Source organism: Melanotaenia boesemani, chromosome 22 (genome assembly GCF_017639745.1).
Source record: "Melanotaenia boesemani isolate fMelBoe1 chromosome 22, fMelBoe1.pri, whole genome shotgun sequence".
In the NCBI taxonomy this organism is placed as follows: domain Eukaryota; kingdom Metazoa; phylum Chordata; class Actinopteri; order Atheriniformes; family Melanotaeniidae; genus Melanotaenia; species Melanotaenia boesemani.
Window position 1 is genome coordinate 562,857 of NC_055703.1, and position 13,663 is coordinate 576,519.

The 13,663-nt window shown below is 41.3% G+C and overlaps 1 long non-coding RNA gene across 1 annotated transcript; it reads left to right on the top strand.

Annotated features, from left to right (window-relative positions):
- The first annotated feature begins 12,204 nt into the window (after window positions 1-12,204).
- On the top strand, window positions 12,205-13,445 carry LOC121633919. Its single transcript, XR_006009141.1, has 4 exons — window positions 12,205-12,324; window positions 12,623-12,728; window positions 12,875-12,933; window positions 13,221-13,445. It is a non-coding gene; the product is annotated as an uncharacterized LOC121633919 (long non-coding RNA).
- The last annotated feature ends 218 nt before the right edge of the window (window positions 13,446-13,663 follow it).

Here is a 13,663-nt window from a genome sequence, read left to right on the forward strand (position 1 = left end):
ACTGTTGGATGTTCCAGATGTTTCAGCATTTCCCCTTGATGTACTCAATGAGGACATTGTGTTGGCTGTGAAACAGAAACACCCACATATGGACACTGTTAACCTACCTGTTGACCTACAATGGCTTCAGTTATAGAAATGGAATGATTGTTGCTCATGGCGCGCTTGCTGGACTCCCTGAGTTTTCTGAAATTGTTTATGTGATCATTGTAAAAGGGACACCAAGTTTCATTGTCCAAAAAATTGATGCCTGGTACCTGAAACATTATCATGCCTTTCACTTGGTCATACTAACTAAAAACTTCAGACTTTGTTGGGGTGGATGAACTGTCAGATCCCTGTCCTCTGGCTCACAACATGGTCGGTGGACATCTCCTTATCTCACTGCATACATGCATAAGGTTGTATATGTACGGACAAAAGAAATTTTAAATGTGACATTTTTCATAAATATCTCTTGTCTGATAATGCATTTTTTAAAGGAAAATACAACATTTTATGTGTTTTTGTGACTCTTATCTAAATAAAATGGCAGATAGTCTTTTAGCATGTGATAAAGAAACAAATTAAGAATTTCCTATTTCAAAGCTGAACACCCTAGACTTTAGTAAATATCAGTTTCATGCAAAGTTAATTATGCACAACATTCATATGATTTTTTTATGAATACGATTAGTTTTGGTCTTTAATGTGAAAATTTTAAAATGGCTTCGACAGCTGGTTAACTAAGATAACACAGCAGTTTAAAAAGCCTTCTCTAACGATAGTAAAAGCAATATAAAATTATTAGTTTGTGCATTTTAAGTAACAGTTTATGCATTTGAAATCAATCTAACAATTTGAAAGAAACATTCCTTGTGTGGACATAGCACTGTCCTGTTTTTTCCTCTTTACAGAAAAGATCACACTTGTAGGTGCTAGTTTGTCTTGATTACATTTGGAACTCTGAAAGGGAGTTTGTAAGGGGAAATTTTTTAATATGAATGAAATGTCAATAATGTTTAATTATAATAGTATAAATCAATATACAATTGTGTGTATAATATGATAATGTTTGTCCTTTTTTGTTTAGATTGTCTTAGATAAGCTGTTATGTCAGTAAAACTGCTAGTTATTCTGAATCCCGATGACACTAGAAAGCTTCTTCTGCCTGGTGGAATTCCAGGGACAATGGAACAGCTTTTGGATGAGATCAAGAAAATGTGTGGTTTTAAAGGAAATATAAGACTGCAATACCAAGACAAAGACTTTGGAGATGACTACGCTACAACAACAGATATGTGGTCGAGCCGAACGACACATCCATATATGAGCCTGACGATACACTTTATCGACCGAGGTTGGAACCTCCGCAGCCGGTGTTTACAAACAAGTTATTTTCTGGAAGACCACACTGGAGAAATGCTAGCCACTATGGACATAGGCAAAGAGAAGATGGAGAAGCACGAGCTCAATCTGATAGAAAACTTGCCTATGTCCACTGTGGACGAGGATGAGGTATCACTGAGTCACTCATACCGGTCCTGGCTATGGTGTTGGAGTTTTTGTCTCAGCTGTGAGTCCCATGTCTTTGTCTTTGTTAACAGAAATGCATGACCGATACAAAGGAGGTGAAGGGCTGTGAAGGGCTCCACAATGTTGATTTTGACAAGCTGATCATCAGAAAGCAGCAACAACAGAAATCAAACCAGAGGAGATATATGAGGCTGAAGGTCAGTCCAGATGTTGTCATGAGAGTTTCTGACACCTGGGAGTCATAGTGTTGAGATTATATATCCTTTAAAATACATCATGTTCTCACAGCCAACCAGCTCCAGTATGACTGTCCTCATCCTTGCTAGTGTTCTACATTTTTGGCAGGTGAAGGATGATAATTTGGAGGTTAAGTTGGAGGAGTTGAAGTCCACGGTAGCAGAGATGGTTGTGAAGGAGCGGAAGCTGACCGGTACCATCGTCATCCTGAAATACAGGTGTGGGCAGCTCCGAGATCAGATAAAAAAAAATCGCAGAGCATCCAGGAAACAGCTTGTCGAGGTCATCAATGCGGGCGACGCTGTCACCAAAAAACTGAAGGCCGTCCTCGCAAAGGTGAGAAAGCGCCCACTGCTACATCCACCATCACTCCCACCACCATCCTTATCCACCTTTTGATGTTTCAGGAGGAGAGAATGCTGCGTCGCATCAAGATATACCACAAGTTGGAGAGCAAAGTCGCTCCATTGCTGTCACCGTGGCTGCCCAATGACAGCTACATACAGGTGAGGACTATGTCCACTTCAAGTCTCTCCTCTAGTGCCGCCATTTTGCACAAAAATGGTTACTTGTGCTTAAAAACAACAGGAAGCTGAAAACTAATGACAGTTTCTTCTTCAGGAAACTCTGTTTTTTTGTGTTATGATTAAGTCAGGCTGGTCTGTGCTGTAATAAACATCAGCAGATCTCTGGCCTACTAGACCACTTGACCCAGTCTGATCTTCTGGTCTGTTTGCAGGATCTCAGCGACTTTCAGGAGAAAACCATCTGTCAGCTTGATCTCAGCTACCTTCAGGTGAAAATCAATGCCGCCCTGATCAACCGGGATACCCTCAAGAAACAGAGAGCCCACCTGATCCAAAAGAAACAGCAGCAGGAGCTGAGTCAGGACCCCGACTTTGCCGTGGTTGGACACCCGGCTCCTCTGCTTGCCTCCCAGGCCCCATCCGTCCCCTGTGCCCCAACCCTCTCCCTGGCCCCGGCTGGCCCCCGTGCTCCTCTGCTTGCCTCCCGGGCCCCATCCGTCCCCTGTGCCCCAACCCTCTCCCTGGCCCCGGCTGGCCCCCGTGCTCCTCTGCTTGCCTCCCGGGCCTCATCCGTCCCCTGTGCCCCAACCCTCTCCCTGGCCCCGGCTGGCCCCCGTGCTCCTCTGCTTGCCTCCCAGGCCCCATCCGTCCCCTGTGCCTCAACCCTCTCCCTGGCCCCGGCTGGCCCCCGTGCTCCTCTGCTTGCCTCCCGGGCCCCATCCGTCCCCTGTGCCCCAACCCGCTCCCGGGCCCCGGCTGGCCACCGTGCTCCTCTGCTTGCCTCCCGGGCCCCATCCGTCCCCTGTGCCCCAACTCCCTCCCGGGCCCCGGCTGGCCCCTGTGCTCCTCTGCTTGCATCCTGGGCCCCAACTGTCCCATGTGCCACCGCCCCTCGGGCCCTGGCTGCACCCCGGGCCCCGACCACACACAGACGCCACACTGTTGGCACACATCGTCAGACAAAGTTTTGACTGAAATTCTGTCTTGTTTTTTCCTGATAAACTGAGAATGAAATAAAATCTCATCCTGTACTGCACCGAGCGTCTAGTTATGGATCTCAGAACATCTGATTGGTTGACCAGTAAAAATGTAAAAGGTTTTAGTCTTGTTGGTTTCAGAACCCGGTCCTGAAAGGTAAACCATAATGATTTTGATGTAGGCATCACCAGTCAAACCTGTCAAACCATGACACAGCAATAAGTTACAGGTTAAACGCTTTTTAAAAAAAATCATATTGGTTTTAGGGTATTTGATGGCATTCTTTTTTTTCTACAAGTGTTCTTACCAACATTATCTTCTGATTAGAATTACAATGCTTTATTGGCTTTAAATAGCCCATTTTACTGTCATGGATCGCAACATGAGCTAGGCTGACAGATAAAATAAATAAATAATAAAAAATAAATTCATGATGCACTGCAACAGAGGACCTTTAAATAATTAAATAAATAGTGAAATAATCATAAATGTATATATATATATATATATATATATATTTATATATATAACAGCTGTGTCCTAATTCAGGGTCTGCACACTTCTAAGTGCGCAGACTACGTAGGCTACAGAGTGTCCTCCGTAGGGTACACACTTCGAAGTCTGCTTAACGTTGGTGAAATGGGACAGCCTACCTAGTCTACAAGAATTTCCCATAGCAACAACACAGGACGTTGAATCACTTAAACCTCAGAAATTACTCGTAGGAAAACGTCAGTAGATGCTGAACACGGAGCGGCAACACCAACAGTAAAAAAAAACAAAAAATGGTTTGAGGCTCTCTTGTTTTGCAGCTGGTACACACTTCATTAACCCCTTAAAATTCACTAAATATTACCAAATTTTAATGTCACCATTTAACAAACATGCTTTCAACGTACTTGATTTTGTAATGTATATACTAAGGTGTAGTTAAAAAAACATACTTTTTTTTAAATAAAACTTTATTTAAACTTAATACAACTCTTCTGAGGTTGCTGATTCACCACCGTCCTGTGCGCAATGAATTGTGGGAGAAAAGAGGCCGTGAAGGATGCATCACCAGCAGCCTTCGTTTGAGGCCAAACGAAGTGCGGATTCGAAGGGTGGATTCGGAGGGTCCTTCAAATTTTGTGAATTGGGACAGTACTTCGCGCACCGCGATGACATATGTGGCCGAAGTGTGCAGACCCTGAATTGGGACACACCCAATATATGATAATCCATTAATTTATTTAATTCTCACTTTAATTCATTAACGACACATTTAAGTAATTATTTACTTACTTACTTGTGATGGGCATAAACGTGGTTTCCTTCTTTTTTTCACAGGTCTTTGTTCAGCAGTGTTGTTCTCTGTGAACAATCTTATTTCATGTTCAGTTACTTCTGGTGGTCCTGACTGAGAGGCGGGTGTAACTGCACATCACCTGTGGTGGGGGGTAAAGGTGTCTTCTTTGTCCTCATCTCAGGTGTTGGTTTGACTTCGGTTATTTTCTCAAAGGAACTAGTTCCAGGTCTAGTTACTTCTGGGCGGTGGGGCCTTAGAGGCGGATGTGGTGTAAGTTCTGGCGTGAGTGGCACGTTTTCTGTGATGGGGGGTAAAAGTCCATTCTTTGTTGTGATCTTGTTTCAGCACTAACTGGACCTGCACTACTTGTACGTCCAGCAGAGTCTTACGTGGACTTGAGAAAGAAAAGAAAATATAGTGTTGTGTCTTCCAATGAAATCAAGTTATAGTAGAGCTTAATTTCTACCACATAAACCAGATATTCATTCATTCATTCATTCTCTGTACCACTTTGTCCATTAAGGGTTGCTGGTAAGCTGGAGCCTATCCCAGCATTTAGCAGGTGAGAGGCAGGTACACCTGGACAGGTCACAGTCCATCGCAGGGTTAACACAGAGGGACAAACAACCATGCACACACACACACTCCTAGGGAGAATTTAGAGTGACCAATAAACCTAACATGTCTTTGGATGGTGGGAACCAGTGTTGTGTTGTTTTCGTCAACAATGATGATGAATTTATTCCGTTGATGAACCTTTTTTTCATGACGATGACGAGCTAAAATGGCAGTGTGGATGAAGGGGTTTGGTAGAAGCGATTTAAACGATATATGGACATATTTTAACTATAATCCATCATAATTTCTCTGGCAGATCAGGTCACGTTGAGCATGTGTTCCTCATCCTTTGCTCATATTTTGGACATGTGTGTGTTCAGGGTGGAGTTTTACACTTCACTTCAAATTCTCAGATATAAAGCCACAGTTACCAGAGTAAGGATGTTGTTGCTCTTTGCTTTTTAGGAGTAATTGATTCCACAGCTAGAACGTTTTCTGTGTAAAGCATCACCCTAAGTAGATCAGAAAGTATCTGCTGTTGGTTGGAAACCTTCTAAGTCTAAAAACATTCCTTTTAATTTTGTTATTGATGAAAATAACCAAACAAGCAGCTCACAATGTGTTGCTGTATGTTGAAGTTATAGACCTGATGTTTTCTTGTGTGACATGTTTGTATGATGAAGTCGGGCATGAATTCATGAAAAAAGGTGAAATATAGAAATAAAAGTTTCTGTCCAGCAGCAGGTAAGTAACACGGCAGCATTTCATCCCTGTTGATGGGAAAGTCTCGGCTAAAACTTTCAGTCTGGTAAAAGACCTGGTTATTATGTAAAAGCATTAAGGTTAACTTGTTATAACCTATCAACCTTGATTCCACTTTTTAATATGTATTAAATTATTTGTTTTTTTATTTGATGAAAACCTGTTTGAGTTCTTTTCTTCCACTAACACAAACTTGGAAATGACCCTAATGTGGCTAAAACTAATAAACATTTTCATCCTGAAGACTAAAACTAAGATTAAAGCTACAACCCCCTTCATTTCCAATAAAGATCTAAATGACATTTTCCAGGCTGATGAGTGACTGTAGTGATTTCTAACGTGCGTGTGCAATTGTTAAAAACTGACAGTCAAACATTTTATCACCAAGGCATTACAGTGGTAGAACCCAATGACTACACTAGCTTACAGGTTTTTAAAATGATGCAATATGCTATGGTGAACACCGCAAACACTCCATTTAGACTTTATTTTACATTTTCTTACACAGGACTCCAAGGAGACAAGAGCAGGTTAACTACTTTATTACAGAACAGAACTCAGAGGAAGGATCATACTGATACCCATACTGGAAGTGGTAATGGGGTTGCGGAAGCCAGGAACGGACAAGGAGTGAGTCCTTGATGTGTAGGTTAAGGTCCGACAAGGAGTGACTGAACTGGTGGAGTATATAAGGGCTGGAGAGTCAATGGGGAACAGGTGTGGCAGGTTGACATGATTATGATGAGAGGATCTGGAACTGGTGTGGAGGATCAGGGAAGTGAGGAGTGAATGGAGGAGCGGCAGGACAGACTGTAACACATATAGGCTAATTGAGGTAGATCATTTGCATCCCTGCATTTTTAATTAAAAAAATGTTAAAATGCCTTAATTAACTCTTATTTGACAAAATCACAGTTTAAAGTATTACATTTAAATAAACGTTAACCTATTACTTGTTTAGATAGGCCAACATCAGATGGCATCATGGGAACAATTAACATCCATTAAGGCCAATATCGGAAAGTTCACTGCGCTGCAATGGATCCCTTACTTTACAAATGTATTTTTGAGTATATCGCCAAAAAACAATACCTGCTGGCATTTCAAAAAAAGAGAAAAATGAAGTTCGACGAAAGGCGTCGAAGTTTGTAATTGAAGGTGAGATAATAATTTCCTTTAAGCCGAAAAACCTGAAGCATGCATTCATGTATAGGCTACTTTTTAAATGTATTGCATATCAATTTAGCAACGAAGGAAAATCATACAACTGCTTAAGCAAACGTTTCATTGTCTTGCTTTTATTATCTTGTAGAAGAAGCTCTGTTTTATGTCAAAGGCTTCAATCATTAAAAAATTAAAGTCGTAAAAGGCACAGAGGAGGCAAACGCTATTTTTAGGGACTTTCACGATAGTCCCACAGGTGCTCACACTGGACAAAAGAAGACCAGAGATGCCATTTCCAAACGGTTTTATTGGCCTGGCATGTCTTCTGATATAGATACCTGGGTAAGTATAGCTACTGAAAGATGGATTTTTTATTAAGTTTGAGCTCATTTGACCAACTAAATAAAAAAAAAAGAAAAGAAAAAAGGATGAAATCTCTATAGAATAGTGGAATGCAACATACAGTACCAAAACATGTCACCACACAGGCAACTGACTTTTTTTTAATTCATGTTTTTAACAGGTGTCAGAATGTGCAGTGTGCCAGGCAGCAGGCCATGTTATCAAACAGGAGGTGAAGTACACCCCAATAAAGGTAAACTTTAATATTTTGTGTTGTTTAAATTTTGCAGACAGTGGTGCAGTTAAAACAAGAATAGTTTAAGATGTGGATTTGTTGATTTGGCTCCCATCTTTCCAGGATTACACCATATGTTATAAGATATTACAATCTGTTTACACAGCGTAATCAACAACCATGCACTTAAAGTATTTTTATGCAATGTAACAAATAAAAAAAAAAGAGAAAGAAAAAAAACTGCCAGAGGTAATGTTGGTTGCACAACCACAGTGTTTAAAAATGTTTCATCCTATTACTGAAATCAGCTAGTAAGAAGATATAAAAAAAAAGTTTAAGAAGAAACTCAACATGTCCTCAGGTACAGCAGCAATAATGCAATGCTATTCTAGAACAAAACTAATTTTCTGATCATTATTATTACTGTATACTTTTTGTAATACAATTTTATCAACTTTAAATTGTTCACCATTCTTGAACATTACAAATTAATGGCACTTATAACATTAACTATTTTCGGAACAACACCTTTCAGAAATTCAGAAACGGTTTCACAGTAAAACTCATACATCATGCATCCCTCATAGGACCAATTTTTGCACATGGTGTCTGTCTGTCGTAGATGTAGATTCATTTCTCAAAATAAGCTTACAAAAGACCGTCTTTAGTGTGTTTTCTCATCATGGAAATGGTTTTCTCCTGGAAACAGTAATTTACTCAACCTGTATTACTTTCTCTGAAAATCCTAGTTTAAATAAACAAAAAATCGCCAATGAAATGTTCATTTTTGTACTTTTTTTTTTTTTAGGAATCACACCCCTTTGAGCTGGTAGGGATGGATCTTATCGGGAAACTGAAGACCACCAAAAATGGATGTCAGTACATTTGTGTCATGGTGGATTACATGACCAAGTGGCCCCAAGCATATGCTCTTCGCAACAAGACCGCAGCTGAAGTTACCGACTGCATTATCAAATTTTTCCACCAGTTTGAAGCTCCAAAGAGGATCCTTACAGATCAAGGGTCAGAGTTTGTGAATGAGGTAAATTTGAAGAGTGTTCCAGTATCATAAGTGTCAGCACGTGGTTTGATCACAAGTACCTTTCCCCTAATTCATATCCTCAGTGAAAAGTTGCATTTCTGTTTTTGGATATTGGATATCTTGTGGTTTATGTGTTTTTAGTGTGGTGTGGTTTTTTTTTACAACACTTTTTTTTTTTACTAAGTTATTGCTGCCTTTTAATGTTTTTCATAATTTCTGTTCGGATTTTACTTATTGGTCTTAGTCTTGCTTTTGTCTATCCCTCTTATTTGAAGCCCAATTCTGTTTTTGTTGATGTATGTCTTTGGTAATTTTCTCCTCATTGTATGTATAGCCCTGCCTGCCATTGTTCTTTTGTTCATTATCTGATCTTCTTTGCAGTTGTCTGGTGTGTCTCTTCTCCGCAAAAACAAGTGTATTCTGTTTTCTTGAGATATTTAGTTTATTTTGGGAAATTTAGTACATTTGACCTCCTGACTACTGAAGAGCTTATTTTGTTACACTAGCCTGCTTGGAGACACTTGCCTACATTTGTGTCCGTCTTCCATCTACACAAATGGCTGTCTAATTTGTTCTTTTTACCAAAAGATAAACAAAACTGTGTGCACCAGACTGCAAATAAAAAGAAGTCTTTGTTCACCATACCATCCTCAAACGAATGGACTGGTAGAGAGGATGAACGGCACCATACAAAGGTAAAGTAAATTACATGATTACTACTAACTGTGTCATAGCAGTAAATGCAAGTTTACGTGGAGATGGTTCTTGGGAGATGCAATTTCAGAAGAATTATGTTTCTTATTTTTAGAGCCCATTGCAAACTGGTGGAACAGAAGCCGGAAAACTGGGATGAATACTTAGATCCAGTTATGTTTGGTCTGCGTACAAAAAAGCAGATAACCACAAAGTTCTCCCTGTATTTTTTAATGTTCGGTCGAGAGGCTCGGTACCCGACTCAGGTTCCAGAGCACTTCCAGGTTTGTAAACCCACGTCTGTTTTAGTTTTATACTATACATGTAATGTTGACACCATATTGAAAGAAAGGATTTGTTTTTATAGATGGATAGCAGTGTGGAGACTGTAGTGGCTGAGGAGACACTATCCCAGGACATAAAACGTCTTGATGAGCTGAAGGATATTGTTCAAGGCAATATCAACAAACAGCAGGAGCGAATGACCAAACAAGTGAAACAGGGCACCTCAAAATCAGCCTTTAAAAAAGGGGACAAAGTGTGGAGGCAAAATATCAGAAGCCGACAAAGAAAAGGCGGCAAGCTAGATCCAAATTTCTTAGGCGCTTTCACAATCATAGATATTCAGGGAAAAAGTGTCGACCTACAGGGAGAGGATGGAACAGTCTACAAAAAAGTTAACAGTGATCATTTAAAAATCTCAAAGGAAAAACAACCAAGAATTCCTCACAAAATCAAGGCCATGACACTAACATCAGCCAAAGAATCACCATCCCCACAACAGTCATTACCTCACCAGAAACCACCTTTACAATAACCTCCACCACAGCCTCCCCTGCAGCAACGGCCTCTACCTCGCAGCAACGGCCTCTACCTCCACCACAGCCTCCCCTGCAGCAGCGGCCTCTACCTCCACCACAGCCTCCCCTGCAGCAGCGGCCTCTACCTCCACCACAGCCTCCCCTGCAGCAACGGCCTCTACCTCCACCACAGCCTCCCCTGCAGCAGCGGCCTCTACCTCCACCACAGCCCTCCCCTGCAGCACGGCCTCTTACCTCCACCACAGCCTCCCCTGCAGCAGCGGCCTCTACCTCCACCACAGCCTCCCCTGCTAGCAGCGGCCTCTACCTCACCACAGCGTCCCCTGCAGCAGCGGCCTCTACCTCCACCACAGCGTCCCCTGCAGCAGCGGCCTCTACCTCCACCACAGCCTCCCCTGCAGCAGCGGCCTCTACCTCCACCACAGCCTCCCCTGCAGCAGCGGCCTCTACCTCCACCACAGCCTCCCCTGCAGCAGCGGCCTCTACCTCCACCACACACAGCCTCCCCCTGCAGCAGCGGCCTCTACCTCCACCACAGCCTCCCCTGCAGCAGCGGCCTCTACCTCCACCACAGCCTCCCCTGCAGCAGCGGCCTCTACCTCCACCACAGCCTCCCCTGCAGCAGCGGCCTCTACCTCCACCACAGCCTCCCCTGCAGCAGCGGCCTCTACCTCCACCACAGCCTCCCCTGCAGCAACGGCCTCTACCTCCACCACAGCCTCCCCTGCAGCAGCGGCCTCTACCTCCACCACAGCGTCCCCTGCAGCAACGGCCTCTACCTCCACCACAGCCTCCCCTGCAGCAGCGGCCTCTACCTCCACCACAGCCTCCCCTGCAGCAACGGCCTCTACCTCCACCACAGCCTCCCCTGCAGCAGCGGCCTCTACCTCCACCACAGCCTCCCCTGCAGCAGCGGCCTCTACCTCCACCACAGCCTCCCCTGCAGCAACGGCCTCTACCTCCACCACAGCGTCCCCTGCAGCATCGTCCGCATCAACAGCTTTAACCTCCGACACAGCATTCATATGTAATTGTTTTTCAGAATCAATATCTTACACTACTTACCAGTTGTACATAAATGTTTCCTTATAGGGTTCTTCTTTTTAGACGTGCAAGAGGCATGGGCAGGCAAAAAGGCACATGTATTACTTTCCAAAGTGGGACCATATCGATTGTTTTAGTGGGATATTGAAAGGATTGGTCCCACCAAAGAGCTTGAAAGTGAGGTATGGTCATTATTGGTATAGTACGGTATCCTCATGCCAAAACTTCATCAGTTGCATTTGCTTTTCATCATAATGTAAAATTATGATAATAATTATTCAACATCTCAGTTTATGCACATTAAAACAGATCACAACTAATACAGTGTAATGTTATTTGTTTTTACTCTTTTCATAGGTAATCAATGCACACTTGTCAGTGCTTGTTCGGAACCACAATTTCTCCAATGCTGGGGAAGCAGCTATGCTTGACACCTATACGATGACATCAATCTGGCAAAAGAAATTTGGAAGAATCCGGGTATGTACTGGAGCACTTGTTTATGGTAACACTGTATTTTGTGAGTATTTAGAAGATATATGTTGCTCCTAACTACACTTCATTCACTTTGTGCATACTTTAAGATTAATCCAATGGCACACAGGATGATCATAGGAATCACAAATGAGCATCATCATTGGATGCTGGTGGTAAGAACAGAATCACGCCAAAACACTGCTACTCTAATTGATTTAAAGCATCGGTATTGATTTAAACATTTGGCATCATTAGCCACTTAATATATTTGATTAATTTGGCCATTCATACAGTCTTTAACAATCTCACTTGTTTTATGGATTTCTGCTAAAACGCTTTTGTTTTTATTGTAAACTATTATAGGTTATCTACCCTCAAGAAAAGAAAACCCTTTTTGTGGATTCATTAGGGGAAACAAAAGCCACGATTAAGATGTGCCTGGAGTCTACAAGGTAAAACAAGCCATAATATATGGAAATAGTATGCAAGTAGTCTTAAGCTGTCACAACAGTTGTCACACATGCACTTGTCACAGAGCATTAATGAGGAAAAAAGGCTGCAAAGTGTCAAGGTGGACATGCGAGACTATTCCTCACTCAAACCAACAAGACTGCACATCCTGTGGTGTCCTGGCCTTGAAAGTAAGTGTGAAATGCAGTTATCTAAGTAGTATTTTCTAAAATTTTCTCTTTAATGTTTTACGTAATGGACCTTAAATTGTCTTGTACAAGAAATGTGCTATACAAATATATCTACCCCGCCTTGCCTAAAGAGTGGCTGCAGTCAAGTACGGCCATGATGAGCCGTTTTTGAAATTCGTCACTTTCTTTCTTTACATTGCTAAAACAATATGAAGATTATATAAACTATGTTAAAAGCAGAACATTGAAGATAGAGCATGTTATGATATTCCATTTTACTAATGAACACTTGCATTAGTTTGCAGAAAATATCTTGAAAGGAGAAGCACTGCTTTTTGATACTACTCAGACGGCAGTGGACAAGTTAAGGATGGAAATCGCCATTTCCCTCCTCACAGAATCTGGTACTTAAGTGATCCTCAGATTTTGCAATGTCATATTTAAAGTTTTTGGGAATATTTCATGTAATTTAAAGTCTATTAAGAGAACTTTATCAAGTTTATTTTTGTCCCGATCCTTTTTTTTAAATCAGTGTTGTTTATATTTACAGATGATCTTAGTGGGCTGTGTTTTTGCTGTGGAATGGAGGACCATGATGAGACACAATGGGTAAATTCCTCACATTACTTAATGGAAAAACTTAAACTTATCTGACATAATCAAAATAAGAGTTAAGCTAATTGCATCAGTCTTGTGAATAACCATTTTTTTTTCCTGAAGAGTACGATACCTTGAGATTTTTCATGAGGGATAATTGGCTTTTCATTGTAGTGCATGTGGCTTTAAAATGTTTAACTAGAAAACTTTCTTGTTTGATTCAGACTTATAAAGTACAGTAATTGGAATATACATGTTGTATTGATAATATAATAATATTAACTATCTATTTTTTCAAGGTTTGCTGTGACAAGTGTCAGAGATGGTACCACTATGCCTGTGTAAACAGACCTCCAGTGGATGAGCCGTATTTCTGCCCTGCATGCAAGTAGTGGTGGCTCCTATTTCCATAAAAGATCTTCTAAGATCTTTTCAACTACCACTACTGTAAAGATCAGAGGAGAAGAGTTTGTTGTTGTTTTCTTTGTTATTTGAATACTTGCATCTTTAATTTATTTAAATGGAGTATTTTCTGTTAGTGTAATCTTTATATATATTTCTTATTACCACTATTGTCAAAGTCAGATTTCAGCTCGCTGTTTCCTGAAAAAGGCAGGGTAAATTTTATTTAAGTTTCTTATATAACTGTGGAGCGTTTTAAAGTTTGTGTTTGAAAAAAACACAGGAACAACAGATAAAAAATTTTCTTTGCAGGTTGCATTTCTTCCAAGTAAATCAGCCG